Genomic DNA, 16051 nt, shown 5'->3' with positions numbered 1-16051 from the left:
GCAGAGCTACGCCAGTTTTAAGCTTAAACAATATTGCACTTTAAGATGAATTTAACTTTCAGAATCTTCTTCAAAAAGAAAAGTACTGCTTCCACCTGTGCTTTTCATAGACTAACAGCATACTGCAGAAAACTCAACTTAAAAATTAGCACTGCATGGTACAGTAACATAATAAAGTACCTGCCCATTTTATAATCCTAGAGAACACTTCATTGTAAGAAATTGTTTAGCCCATAATTAGTATAAAATGTGCACAATATTTTTCATTCAGTGGTCCAAGGTATGAAGGTTCCCAGATACAATCTTGTTCTCTAATACTGCTCCAGGTGGGATGTCAATTCAGTCACCATGATTTGCGATGATGATAACCGTTCCCTGTAATAAAACATTCTTGTCAAATGTTATATCTCCTGAAACTGTGAGGTGATCCAATTCAAGCATATCTGGTATGCTTTCAAATCTCCTTAGATAATCCTGAACCTTCGTAAAAGGACCGCCTAATTTAACCAAGGGCACTGTAGGAAATTCCCGCTTTTCACTCATTGTCAGAGATCCTGCATTAAGACTATAAAGGTTTGACGTCAAAAGCAAGAGATCTGATGTGGTTTTGACAGGCAGAAAACGGCTCCTAGGAACATTAATACCTAGAGAGTTCTCAAAGCTTTTAATGGCAGCCCCTACTGCAGTTTCCAACTGAATGACATTCAGGCCTCCGTCCAAAGTCTTTGGATTTACAATGATTTCCATGTCAATAGCATTCTGCTCCTGCAGTCTTTTAACTGCTGTAAGAGAGATCCATAGGTTGTTTGTATTAAATATTTTGAATTTTGATACAGATTTATACTCATCAGCATATGCTTTTGGCACTTGAGCAATTTCCATCAGTCTCAATTTGCCTTCATACTGAGTGAGTGTCCCACCCTTTACATCTGCATGTGTTTTATTTGTGACTTCCATGACAAATTGACAAGGTTTTCCATTGGGTGGGTTTGTTAGATGATTAAGAATATAAAGATCCACTGTGGTATCCAGATTATCTATGTTGGACTCAAAAATATACCCTTTGCCTTCTCCTATAAAGGTATAAAGCAAACCAGAGTTGTAGAAACCGGCATAAATATTTCTATAACCCGGAGGGTACCAGGTTTCTGTATTTTCCCCTGAGAATGAAACATTCTTTGCTACAGGTAGTAAAGATTCTTTATTAATCCTCAGGTACCTGGTTTGATTAAAAGTGTAGATTTTCACACGACAGTGATTCTACTTCTGTAGTATTTTTTTTGCATCTTCATCCATGTTTTCTGTATCTGTGAGTCTGTTTCTGTTTTGCTATATACCTTCATTTGTACTATTTTTTAGATTCCATGTATAAGTGATATCCTACAGTATTGGTCTTTCTCTGTCAAATTTATTTCACTAAGCATAATATTCTCTAGGTCCATCCACATTGCTGCAAATGGTAGAATTTCATTCTTTTTAATGGCTGAGTAATATTTCTTCGTATATATTTACCACATCTTCTTTATCCATTTGTCTGTTGATGGACACTTGGGTTGTTACCATATCTTGTCTATTGTAAATAGTACTGCTAATGAACATTGAGGTCCATGTATCTTTTCGAATTAGTGTTTGAATTTTTTCTGTATATATATCCAGAAGTGGAATTGCTGGATTTGACTATTCTTTAGATGAAAAATAGTTTGTGATTCATAGATGAACCAAGCCAATGTAACTCAAGATTATTGATTGAAAGCTGACAGACAGGTAGGAAACGAGCATTCACTGAGATTATCCTATCATTTAAACTTCCAACAACATTTTTTGGGAAAAAGGTTATTTTTTCCTATATTACACGTGATAACTTGCTTAAGATCAGGCATCTCCTTAGGGACAAGACTAAGATTGTAACTTGGTTTCATGGGATGACTTGTTTAGGAATAGCAATTCTGGCTCTACTTACGGAATTCCTTTCTACTTTGAAGATTACGAGAAACAAGGGAAAGAGGAAACTACTTGGTCATCATGATTTGAAAAAAATTTTATAGAATTTATCAGTTCTGGAAAAAATTACAACAAAGGAGTAATTTTACTAGAGAGGAAGAGCAGAAAATCAAAATTCTCCCCAAGACCCCTCATTTCACCTTTGGAAGAGGAATAAAGCTGGTACATGGCAAATAAAACTTCCAGCCTGAAGTTTGCCAAAAAGTGAAAGAAGATTGTATTGTCTTTTTACTCTTGTCAGTGCAATCTTTATAGCTCAAGGAAAAAGACTATCAAGCCATATGTGGTTCGACATAATTCCTGATGTCATTTGTATGAACTAACAGCATTTCCTGACTGTTTTGCTCTCCTTTGAGACTTTTTACATGTCATACTGGTTCAGATACAACCACAAGGGTATGGTAGGAGATTACACAATTAAATTAGTCCTTTTCTCTATTCAAAGTCAGAAAAGAAAGTAGATCCCAATTTGGATCAAAAGCAAATGGTTTTGAAAATATTTTTTATTGTATTTAGTCCTTGTCCCTTTCTTCTTCCATGGGTCTTGGGAGGAAGATTTTAATATTTCTTATATATGATTCAGGTCATCTACTTTAAGGTTAAATTTAGTTATTTAAGGTTGTATCCAGTGAAAAGCTTTCTTTGGTGTACTTTCTAGAAATACAATGCTAATAATTAAGGAGGATCAGAAAACTGCAATTCTTTGGAACAGACTATTCCAGCACAAAACTGAAACCATGTGCCTATTTCAAAGATATTTGAAAAGAACGCATGGAACATATCACATTTCGACTCATCTTGGGTTTAATGTCAGTGGGATAGAAAAGGAAGGCTAAAATAACTGTCTAAACCTGATTATGATTCTTGACCTGTTAAGAATTTCTCTTACGATGTAGGAAGTGAGATTATTATCTTTTCAGAGGGGTCAACACAAGGGGAAGGGTTAGAAGAGTGTGTGGCAATCAAAATAAAAACAAAATAAAAATAAAACACACCCCCTCTTCTGCCCTAACACCTCATAAAAGTAAAATTCTAACCAAAACAATGAAAACCCAAGAGCTCTAAACAAATCCTAGTACACTGAAAGATCCCAATAAAAATATGTAGTATTATATAAAAAAAAATTATCAGGATGCTTTGAAAGCTGTGGGACATCTAGCCAGATGGGGACAGGGTATAAAAAGATAGAAAGAGTAAAGTTCTGTTGTAATCATAAGGCATTTCCAAAAACCTCTGGAAAAAACCTTAAGGGCATGAACTGTGAATTCACTCCACAACATAAGGCATCTTTGCCAGTTTTGGTTCCTTTACTTTCAGGGTTCATCAGTGAGCCTGCTACAAATTAAGACTTGATTTAAAAAAAACTCCTTAAAGAGTCTGAAAAAGAATATACTTATATAATGAATCACTGTGCTGTACACCTGAAACTAACACAACATTGTAAATCAACTCTACTTCAATAAAAAACATTAAGGGACACATAGTTTTCGAGGGCAGGAGCCCTCTGTGTCCCCCTTTGCCTAGCAAAGCAATAAAGCTATTCTTTTTTCTTCACCCAAAACTCTGTCTCTGAGATTCGTTCCGACAGTGGTGCACAGAGGCCGAGCTTTCGGCATCATTAGGACTCTGCACTTTCACTGCCGAGGGTGAGGGTTCAATCCCTGGTCAGGGAACTAAGATCCTGCAAGCCATGTGGTGCACCCTCCCACCCCCCCGCAAAAAAAGATGAAAATTATAGTGGAAATACCACTAGCTATTTGAATCTCATTAGTTATATGATAATCAAGAATAAAGCAAAAAAATAGCCAATGAACATCACCATGTTAGAGTTTTCAATATTACCATTATTTATCCAAATTTTAAAAACCTGAATAAAATCCTAACATTCTGTGAAAAAAAAAGCATATACGAAGTCTTTGTACAGGGAAATAAAAATCAAGTTTGAACAATGTCATATGGTGAAGACCACAGTTTTCGCTTTTTTAGCTTGGGATGCATTTCATTCTTATCAGCAGAAGTTTTCTCCAATCAGCTGGTCTGTTTCTAAGGAGAAGAAATCTGAATAGTAAACTCTTTTAAGTGCACAAAATCATTTCATTGTAAAGAAAGACAGGTACTGATGGTTTTGGCCAAAATTATGGCCAAAGTGACATGATGCATCTGGGTTTGGATATAGCTATAGTCTAAGGATTAATAATGGTACTAGCACAACTTGTCAAAGCTGATCACCTTGAGAAGAAGTAGTCTGAGTTGAATCTTCTAGTTTTTCCAGTTTGGTTGACTTCCTCTTTTCAGAGTCAGAATTTTCTATGCATCAACTATTGTGCAAATATGGTTTTTTTGTTTGGGATGTTTGTTTTTTAAATATTGAGCTGCATGAGCTGTCTATATATTTTGGAGAACTATCCTTTGTCTGTTGATACGTTTGCAAATATTTTTCTCCCATTCTGAGGGTTGTCTTTTCGTCTTATTTGTAATTTCGTTTGCTGTGCAAAAGCTTTTAAGTTTCATTTGTTTATTTTTGTTTTTATTTCCATTACTCTAGGGGGTGGATCAAAACAGATCTTTCTTTGATTTATGTCAAAGAGTGTTTTTTCCATGTTTTCCTCTAAGAGTTTTATATTGTCCGGTCTTACATTTAGGTCTTTAAGCCATTTTGAGTTTATTTTTGCATATGGTGTTAGGGAGTGTTGTAATTTCAGCCTTTTACATGTAGCTGTCCAGTTTTCCCAGCACCACTTGTTGAAGAGACTGTCTTTTCTCCATTGTATATCCTTGCCTCATTCATCATAGATAAGTTGACCATAGGTGCATGGGTTTATCTCTGGGCTTTCTATCCTGTTCCATTGATCTATATTTCTGTTTTTGTGCCAGTACCATATTGTCTTGATTACTGTAGCTCTGTAGTATAGTCTGAAGTCAGGAAGTCTGATTCCTTCAGCTCCATTTTATTCCCTCAAGACTGCTTTGGCTATTTGAGGTCTTTTTTGTCTCAATACAAATTTTAAGATTGTTGTTCTAGTTCTGTAAAAAATGCCATTGGTAATTTGATAGGAATTGCATTGAATCTGTAGATTGCTTTGGGTAGTATAGTCATTTTCACAATATTGATTCTTCCAATCCAAGAACATGGTATATCTCTTCATCTGTTTGTATCATTTTTAATTTCTTTCATCAATGTCTTGTAGTTTTCTGCATTCAGGTCTTTTGTCTCCCTAGGTAGGTTTATTCCTAGGTATATTATTATTTTTTTGCAGTGGTAAAGGGGAGTGTTTCCTTAATTTTTCTTTCAGATTTTTCATCATTAATGTATAGGAATGCAAGAGATTTCTGTGCATTAATTTTGTATCCTGCAACATTACCAAATTCATTTATTAGCTCTAGTAGTTTTCTGGTGGCATCTTTAGGATTATCTATGTATAGTATTATGTCATCTGCAAACAGTGACACTTCTACTTCTTCTTTTCCAATTTGTATTCCTTTTATTTCTTTTTCTTCTCTGATTGCTGTGGCTAGGACTTCCAAAACTATGTTGAATAATAGTGGTGACAGTGGACATCCTTGTCTTGTTCCTAATATTGGAGGAAGTGCTTTCAGTTTTTCACCATTGAGAATGATGTTTGCTGTCGGTTTGTCATTTATGGCCTTTATTATGTTGAGGCAGCTTCCCTCTATGCCCACTTTCTGGAGAGTTTTTTTTTTTATCATAAATGGGTGTTGAATTTTGTCAAAAGCTTTTTCTGCATCTATTGAGATGATCATATGGTTTTTACTCTTCAATTTGTTAATATGTTATATCACATTGATTAATTTGCGTATATTGAAGAATCCTTGCATCCCTGGGATAAATCCCACATGATCATAGAGTATGATCCTTGTGTTGTTGGATTGTGTTTACTAGTATTTTGAGGACGATTTTTGCATCTATATTCATCAGTGTTATTGGTCTGTAATTTTCTTTTTTGTAGTAGCTTTGTCTGGTTTCAGTATCAGGGTGATGGTGGTCTTGTAGAATGAGTTTGGGAGTGTTCCTTCCTCTGCAATGTTTTTGGAAGCATTTGAGAAAGATGGGTGTTAGCTCTTCTCTAAATGTTTGATAGAATTCACCTGTGAAGCCATCTGGTCCTGGACTTTTGTTTGTTGGAAGACTTTTAATCACACTTTCAATTTTATTACTTGTGATTGGTCTGTTCATGTTTTCTATTTCTTCCTTGTTCAGTCTTGGAAGGTTGTACCTTTCTAAGAATTTGTCCATTTCTTCCAGGTTATCCATTTTATTGGCATAGAGTTGCTTGTAGTAGTCTCTCATGGTGCTTTGTATTTCTGCGGTGTCTGTTGTGACTTCTCCTTTTTCATTTCTAATTTGTGCCCTCTCCCTCTTTTTCTTGATGAGTCGGGCTAATGGTTTATCAATTTTGTTTACCTTCTCAAAGAATCAGCTTTTAGTTTTATTGATCTTTGCTATTTTCTTTGTTTCTATTTCATTTATTTCTGCTCTGATCTTTATGCGTTCTTTCCTTCTACTAACTTTGGATTTTGTTTGTTCTTTCTCTCGTTCCTTTAGGTGTAAGGTTATATTGTGTATTTGGGATTTTTCTCATTTCTTGAAGTAGGTTGTATTCCTATAAACTTTCCTCTTAGAACTGCTTTTGCTTCATCCCATAGGTTTTGGATCATAGTGTTATCATTGTAATTTGTCTCTATGTATGTTTTGATCTCCTCTTGATTTCTTCAGTGATCTCTTGATTATTTAGTTAAGTATTTTTTAGCCTCCATGTGTTTGTATTTTTTACGTTTTTTCCCCTGTAATTGATTTCTAATCTCATAGCATTGTGGTCAGAAAAGATGTTTGATATTAATTCAATTTTCTTAAATTTACTGAGACTTGATTTGTGACCCAAGATGTGATCTATCCTGGAGAATATTCCATGTGCACTTGAGAAGAAAGTGTAATCTGTTGTTTTTGGATGGAATGTCCCATAAATATCAATTAACACTATCTGGTCTAGGGTGTCATTTAAAGTTTGTGTTTCCTTATTAATTTTCTGTTTGGATTATCTGTCCATTGGGGTAAGTGTGTTAAAGTCCCCCACTATTATTGTGTTACTGTCGATTTCCTCTTTAATAGCTGTTAACAGTTACCTTATGTATTGAGGTGCTCCTATGTTGGGTGCATATATATTTATAATTGTTGTATCGTCTTCTTGGATTGATCCCTTGATCATTATGTAGTGGCCTTCTTTGTCTTTTTAACATTCTTTGTTTTAAAGTCTATTTTATCTGATATGAGTATTGCTACTCCAGCTTTTTTTTTGCTTTCCATTTGCATGGAATATCTTTTTCCATCCCCTCACTTTCAGTCTGCATGTGTCCCTAGGTCTGAAGTGGGTCTCTTGTAGACAACATATATATGGATTCGGTTTTTATATCCATTCAGCGAGCCTGTGTCTTTTGGTTGGATCATTTAATCCATTCACATTTAAGGTGATTATCAGTAAGTATGTTCCTATTACCATTTTCTTAATTGTTATGGGTTTGTTTTTGTAGGTCCTTTTCTTCTCTGTGTTTCCCACTTAGAGAAGTTCCTTTAGCATTTGTTGTTGAGCTGGCGTGGTGGTGCTGAATTCTCTTAGCTTTTGCTTGTCTGTAAAGCTTTTGAGTTCTCCATTGAATCTGAATGAGATCCTTGTAGAGTAATCTTGTTTGTAGGTTTTTCCCTTTCATCACTGTAAATATATCATGCCACTCCCTTCTGGCTTGTAGAATTTCCACTGAGAAATCAGCTGTTAACCTTATGGGAGTTCCCTTTTATGTTATTTTTTGTGTTTCCCTTGTTGCTTTCAATAATTTTTCTTTGTCTTTATTTTTAGCCAATTTGATTACTGTTTGCCTTGGTGTGTTCCTCCTTGGGTTTACCCTGCCTGGGACTCTCTGTGTTTCCTGGACTTGGGTGGCTATTTCCTTTCCCATGTTAGAGAAGTTTTCTACTATAATCTCTTCAAATATTTTCTCGGGTCTTTTCTCTCTTTCTTCTCCTTCTGGGACCCGTATAATGTGAATGTTGTTACATTTAATGTTGTCCCAGAGGTCTCTTTTGCTGTCTTCATTTCTTTTCATTCTTTTTTCTTTATTCTGTTCTGTTGCAGTGAATTCCACCATTTTGTCTTCTAGGTCACTTATCCATTTTTCTGCCTCAGTTATTCTGCTATTGATTCCTTCTAGTATATTTTTCATTTCAGTTATTATATTGTTCACCTCTGTTTGTTCTTTAAGTGTTCTAGGCGTTTGTTCTTTAATTCTTCTAGGTCTTTGTTAAACATTTCTTACATCTTCTCGATCTTTGTCCCATTCTTTTTCCAAGGTCCTGGATTATCTTCACTATCATTATTCTGAATTCTTTTTCTGGAAGGTTTCCTATCTCCACTTCATTTAGTTGTTTTTCTGGTGTTGTATCTTGTTCCTTCATCTGGTATATAGCCCTCTGCCTTTTCATCTTGTCTGTTTTTCTGTGAATGTGGTTTTTGTTGCACAGGTTGCAGGATTGTAGTTCTTCTTGCTTCTGCTCTCTGCCCTCCGATGGATGAAACTATCTAATTGGCTTGTGCAAGTTTCATGATGGGAGGGATTGGTGTGTGCAGAGCTCAGTAAAACTTTAATCTGCTTGTCTGCTGATGGGTGGGCCTGGGTTTCCTCCCTCTTGGTTGTTTGGCCTGAGGCAACCCAACACTGGAGTCTACCTGCCTCTTTGGTGGGGCCAATGGCAGACTCTGGGAAGGCTCACACCAAGGAGTACTTCCCAGAACTTCTGCTGCCAGTGTCCTTGTCCTCAAGGAGCCACCCCCCTGCCTCTGCAGGAGACTCTCTAACTCTAGCAGGTAAGTCTGGTTCAGTCTCCTATGGGGTCACTGCTCCTTTCCCTGGGTCCTGATGTGCATGCTACTTTGTGTGTGCCCACCAAGAGTGGAGTCTCTGTTTCCCCCAGTCCTGTCGAAGTCTTTCAATCCGCTAGCTTTCAAAGTCTGATTCTCTAGGATTTCCTCCTCCTGTTGCGGGACCCCCAGCTTGGGAGGCCTGACATGGGGCTCAGAACCTTCACTCTAGTGGGTGGACTTCTGTGGTATAAGTTCCCCAGTTTGTGAGTCACCCACCCAGCAGTTATGGGATTTGATTTTATTGTGATTACGCCCCTCCTACCATCTCATTGTGGCTTCTTCTTTGTCTTTGGATGTGGGATATCTTTTTTGGTGAGTTCCAGTGTCTTCCTGTCGATGATTGTTTAGCAGTTAGTTGTGATTCCATTTCTCTCAGAAGTGGGAGTGAGCACACATCCTTCTACTCCGCCATCTTGAACCAATCCCCTCAAATTCTCCTAGTTTCTATTTTTGATTGGGTTTTTTTTTGTTTTTTGTTTGTTTTGAGAATGAATCCAAAGAATGATTATTATAAGACAGAAAAGGAATAAGTGTCAGTCATCCATAATTTCTGTGAATCCCAATCCCATGCAGAGATGTAAGGCTGTCTTCTGAAGAACTAAAAATATAAAATGATTAGCTACTTAATGACTTTGTCCTGTTCTTTGCAAAGAATTGTGCAAGTTTATTTCTTCAGCAACCACTCTGTAGACTTAAGTAAAATTAATAAGATTTATCTTTACAACCCTTCTCTCATAACTCTTGTCCCACAGTTCAAGTCATATGTAGAATTTGGGTTCTTTTGATAACAGACATCCAATGTTAAGGGAGCGTATTTTGAAACTTAAAAAAATGTCTGGGTTTTGTTATGGAACAATCTGCATGAATCTCTTGATGATATTGGGAAAGGGAAATCTGCCAGCATTATTGCTTCCACTTAGTGACTAAACACAGAAAGCCTTTCTCCAGTATGGCAAATATTGAGAAATTTGGATCTCCACAGTTTACGAAAACCTTTCTTTGTAAGAAAAAGTGATTAATATTTTTTTTGCAAAATGATTTGATAAAAGGAAAATTTCAAGTGATCATCTGTGTGTTTATTTGTATATTTCAGTGATTCTTAGCCAGGAGCATGTTTAGATGTCTAAAGCATTTTGGTTGTCATGATTGGGGAGAATTAAGAAGGGGTTTGTGAATGAGGTACTATTTGCAGTAGAGGTTGATGAATAGGGAAATTTCAATGGTCTTTGTGTCTGCACAAGTCAGGGTAGAGAGGCTGAAATCCGTGGGACATGTTTGGAGATTGACAAGCAGTTTAATTTGCTTGGTGTCAGAAGAGCTGAGATGCATTTGTACAAAACCCAGGATGAAATTGGGAACATCTGATGGATTTTGAACAAGCAGGTACCATGGTCCGAATGTGATCACATGAAGGATATTCTGATAAAAGCACATAAGATGGACTGGAATAGAGAGCTGAAGGGGCAGGAAATTGTCCTCAGGATGGAGGCAAGAGTGGTTGAAGGGAATGGATGAGAGAGCATCAACTGCAGAATATTGCAGAATTAGACTTGATCTGATATGAGTTGATCATGCATTAACTGTGGGGGACAATAAATGAGGAGGAACTGGAGAAGGTACTGAGGTTTTGAACCTGAGGACTTGGAGGACATAGGGATATTCACAGATATAGGAACACTAAAGGGAGAAGCTGGTTTTAATGAAAAGATGATTCCTCTTTGAACATGCTGAATTAAAGATGCTGGAGGATGTCCAAGTGAAGTCATCTAGCAGTCAGTTGGAATGGTAGGATTAAAGATTAGGACAGTAGATAGGGGCAAGAAGGCAGAAATGTGGTTGTCTTTTTCACAGAGGAGTGGTTAACATGGATACGGTGTGATAGTAGAACTTTGGTTAGAAAACAATAGTGTATAGAAGCCAAGGATGATGCTAAACATCTTACTATACACAGGATAACCTTTTTCCCCTTTCCATAAGATAACATTTCTCTGGCTTAAATATCAATATTTCTGAGGTTGAAAAACTTGTTATAATGCTTTCTTCTTTCTTAAAAATTCAACTGTCTGCATGATTTGTGATGGCCTACTAACCCTAATTTATACCCCCCAATATGGCTAAAGCCCAGCACCTGCTAAGCCCATCTTTCCAATGTTGTACAGATCAGAGAGGGTAGTGAGAGGCCAGCCCTCTGTCCCCACCTGACTTCAGAATATCTTGCTGTGAGATCAGTTCCCTACCAGCATTTTACAAACATTGATATTGTGCACAGTGTGCAACAACAAAAACATTACATAAAAGTTGCTTAAGAAACAAAATCAAATGGCTAAACTCTTATCCCTTCTCTCACCCCCCATAAATGTACCAGAGTCAGCCTGCACTATCACTAGCCTTTTAGTCATTAAAAACAATTAAATAAGACCGAGAGGGAAACAGACTCCATTCTCCTCCTTGGCATAAGCCTATAGAACTGTAGTCCATTTTGGATAAAGTATTTTGCATTTTATGACCACTTTAGTTTACTATAGAAGAGAAACATCAAACATCTTTATCTAATTTATTAAGATATACATTCTCCAGGTTTGTCTGATGATTGGAGCATATTTGCCCTTTCCCACATATTTGAATAGAGAAGGAACATATGCATTTACCTCCTTGTTGTATTCTGAAATGTTTGTTTGTAGTTGTTATGTTAGTACCATCTTCATAAGTCTGTGCTTGTTTCCATAGTACATATGCAGTCCTATAGCTTCTTTAAAAGGTGATTTATTTTTTTTCAGTGAATTAGAATTTCTTGCCTTTGTACTCTGTACTCTGCTTTTTTTCTTTTCTTTTTGGAAAAAATCCTTGGTTTGAGAATAAAAGCAAGTAGAGAGATGAGAGGACGGCACACATCAAATGTGTTTAACCTATGAGAAATACATATGGGTTCCCTTTGTGTTATATAGTTCTTTCCTAAGATTATTTTTGAATCTGTGCAGTGTAATGAACTAAGTAGAACATCCAGGTGTCCAGTCCATTCAGTACAATGAACATTATCATGTTCAATGTTATTGCACCTAAGATCATTTGACAAACCCTGTATTTTTACAGTTGAGGAAGATAAAGCTTGCCTTATATAAGGCCTCCTTATATGAGGAAAGGAGCTTGACTTGCTTGGCCAGGAGCTTTTAACTCTTTAAAAGAGCAGGGATTTGAACTCATGCAACCTGAAAACAAATTCAAGCCTCTTAATCAGAGGCTGATAGCCTCTTCTTGAAACACAGCAAGACAGACAACAGTTGATGGTTCATGATGGTCTATTTTCTTGAAGTCTCTGGGTTTCCTCATTGTCTGTCTCACTACCTGGCAAATCCAACACTTTGTTCTCCTTTCTTATTTATGTCTATGTCTTCCAGCATGTCATTGTTAATATTGTTGAGTACCCCTCCTTCATTTGCTTCCCCTCATTACAGCTTCTCTCTATTATCACCAATTTGTCTGTCTCTTTCTCCATAAGTTTTTTCTAACCAAAATTCTACTATTGCACTGTATCCGTATTAACCACTCCTCTGTGAAAAAGACAACCACATTTCTGCCTCCTTGCCCCTATCTACTGTCCTAATCTCTGTTCCCACCGTTCCAGCTGACTGCTAGATGACTTCACTTGGACATCCTTCAGCATCTTTAATTCAGCATGTTCAAAGAGGAATCATCTTTCCATTGAAACCAGCTTCTCCCTTTAGTGTTCCTATATCTGTGAATATCCCTATGTCCTCCAAGTCCTCAGGTTCAAAACCTCGGTGTCCTCTACAGGTCCTCCTCATTTATTGTCCCCCACAGTTAATGCATGATCAACTTATATCGGATCAAGTCTAATTCTGCAATATTGTGCAGTCGGTGCTCTCTCATCCATTCCCCTCAACCACTCTTGCCTCCATCCTGAGGACAACTTCCTGCCCCTTCAGCTCTCTATTCCAGTCCATCTTATGTGCTTTTATCAGAATATTCTTCATGTGATCACATTCTGACCATGGTACCTGCTTGTTCAAAATCCATCAGATGTTCCCAATTTCATCCTGGGTTTTGTGCATATGCATTGCTCTTCTGACACCAAGCAAATTAAACTGCTTGTCAATCTCCAAACATGTCCCACAGATTTCAGTCTCTCTGTCCTGACTTGTGCAGACACACAGCCCAATGAAATCTCTCTATTCACCAAGTTTTGCTGCAAATAGTACCCATTCACAAAGACCTTCTTAATTCCCATTCATACAAATTTCGTTCCTTACAGTTTTCCCATCATCCTCATGCTATGTTGTGTTAGTGTTATGCCAATTTCCTACTCTATGTTCTTCGTAACTTTTGTTAATTTACCTTGGCCCTTCTTGCTTCCTCTTAGTTTGTGAATCTTTTAGGCAGAGAACATGTCTTACTTAGCTCAGTACCCTCACCTCCCTAGCACCTAGGACAGTGCATGAAACAGTAGGAACTCAGCAACTATTTGCTGAACCAACTACAGCAAGGCTAGTGGGCTGTCTGGCACAGAGAGCAGGAAATGTGTGTATGGAAAAGATAGTTGTCTCTGAGTTCCCAGTGCTTCTGGAAAGGCTTTTTCAATGTATCATTAGCCAGCTAGCCATATCTGACATCTCACCCTTTCCATGTCACCATACAGCAACTTCTTTTTTCTGCTTAGAAGTGAAGGAAATCTCTAAGGATATCTGTTGAAATCTTCCTGAGGCTTCATCTATTAAAAATCAGTCTGGTTGGGAAGCAGACAAAGCAGAGGTCCACTTGAGAAAAACAGAACACAGAAAACTAGAAATTCTGTGTTGATGAGAGATACCCACTGGTGTGAGTTATTGACTGAGTTGTGTACAAATGTTCCCAACATAGTGCAAAATTTTACAAGCATTGCACTCTGCTTCCTCCCTTCATATCTTTTCAGGTGCTTCCTTTTAGTCCTTAACTCCCAAAATCCCCCAACCTCACTAAGACCAACAATCCATTGATCTCCCTTTAAGAAAGACTATTTTTAGAGCAGTTTTAGGTTCACAGCAACATTAAGAAGAAGGTACATAGGTTTTCCATATACCCTCTTCCCCTACACATGTATAGCCTCCCCCATTATCAACATCCTACACCAGAGTGGTACATTTGTTTCAATTGATGAACCTACACTGACACATTACAATCATTATAATCAGAATGTTATAACATTCTAGGGGTTTGGATAAATGTATAATTATATACGTCCATCATTATAGTATCATTTCATTGCCCTAAAATTACTCTACGCTCTGCCCCCACCTCCAACCTCTGGCAACCACTGATCTTTTTACTGTCTCCCTAGTTTTGTCTTTTCCACAATTTCATATATTGGAAGCATAAAGTACGTAACCTTTTCAGATTGGCCTCTTTCACTTAGTAGTATGTATTTAAGGTTCCTCCATGTCTTTTCATGGTTTGATAGCACATTTTAAAAATTGTAAAATAATATTCCACTGTCTGGAAGTACCACAGTTTATTAATTCTTTCACGTACTGAAGGAGATCTTGGTTGCCTCCAAGTTTTGGCAATTTTGAGTAAAGGTGCTATAAATATCCACAGGCAAGTTTTTGTGTAGACATGTTTGTTTTCAACTTCTCTGAGTAAATACACAAGGAGCACAAGTGCTGATCTGTAAGGCAAGAGTATGTTTAGTTTTATAAGAAATTTTCAAACTATGTTTTGAAGTGGTTGTACCATTTTACATTCCCACCATCAATGAATGAGAGTTCTGGTTGCTCCACATCCTTACCAGCATTTGGTGTTGTTGGTGCTCCAGGTTTTGGCCATTCTAATAGGTATATAGTGGTATCTTATTGTTGTTTTAATTTGCATTTCCCTGATGACATATGATATGGAGCACCTTTTCGTATGCTTGACATCTGTATTTCTTCTTTGGTGAGATGTCTGTTAAGTTTTTGGCTCATTTTTTAAAATTCTTCTACTTGTTAATGTATCACATTGATTGATTTGTGGATATTGAACTATCCTTTCATCCCTAAGATAAATCCTACTTGATCCTGCATGGTTTATGATTCTTTTAATGTATCGTTGAATTTGGTTTGCTAATATTTTGTTGAGGTGTTTGAATTTATGTTCATTAATAATATTGTCCTGTAATTTTCTTTCTTTCTTTTTTTTTGGTGTCTTTTTCTGATTTTGGTATCAGGGTGATGCTGGCTTTGTAGAATGAGCTCAGAAATATTCATTCCTGTTCAATATTTTGAAATAGTTTGAGAGGATAGGTGTTAACTCTTCTTGAAATGTTTGGGAGAATCAGTGATTATTTCTTCAAATAATTTCTCTGCCCCTTTCTCTCTCTTCTATTATTATTCACTGTAATGCAAATGCTAGTATGCTTGGTGTTGTCCCAGAGGTCTCTTAAGTTATCCTCACTGTTAAAAATTCTTTTTTAGTTTTCTGATTAAGCTTGGGTGATTTCCATGACTCTGTCTTCCATTTTGCTGATTTGTTACACTGTATCATCTAATCTACAGTTGATTCCTTCTAGTGTATTTTAAAATTTAAATGATCGTATTCTTCAAGTGCTGTTTGATCCTTCTTTACAGTTTCTAACTCTTGTTGAAATTCTCACTATGTTTATCCATTTTTCTCCCAAGTTTGGTAAGCATCTTTATGATCATTACCTTCAACTCTTTATTAGGTAGATTGCTTATGTCCACTTCATTTAGTTTGTTTTCAGAGTGTTGTTTTGATTCTTTTTTTGGAACATATTCCTCTGTCTCCTCATTTTGCTTAATTCTTTGTGTTTATTTCTATGGTTTCTTCTGTTGTGGGGACGATTCCTGTGGGGGCACTGGTGGGTGGAACCAAGTCCTGGGACTGGTGCTGGCCTGCTGGTGGGAGGGGTGGGTCCTGTGGTAGCTGGCTGTGGGGCTGGGGCTGGTGCCAGCCTGTTGGTGAGCTGGTAAGCTCTTGGTATTAATAAGCTAGAAAGAGGACACCAAAATGACACCTGCCAGCACCAGTGTCCTTATGGTAGAATAAGTTCCAAAAAATGGCTGTCTCTAGCATCTGTGTCCCCAGGGGACATCCCAGTTGCTTTTCGCCTCTCCAGGAGATTCTCCAAG

At 37.2% G+C, this 16051-nt stretch overlaps 1 pseudogene; it reads right to left on the bottom strand.

Moving 5' to 3' along the window:
- Positions 1 to 267: 267 nt before the first annotated feature.
- Positions 268 to 16051, bottom strand: part of LOC115864522 (UTP--glucose-1-phosphate uridylyltransferase pseudogene) — a 41524-nt pseudogene continuing 25740 nt past the window's right edge.

Source organism: Globicephala melas, chromosome 5, assembly GCF_963455315.2.
Source record: "Globicephala melas chromosome 5, mGloMel1.2, whole genome shotgun sequence".
NCBI lineage: Eukaryota > Metazoa > Chordata > Mammalia > Artiodactyla > Delphinidae > Globicephala > Globicephala melas.
Note: the sequence above shows the minus strand (reverse complement) of the source record. Positions and strands in the feature narration are given on the sequence as shown.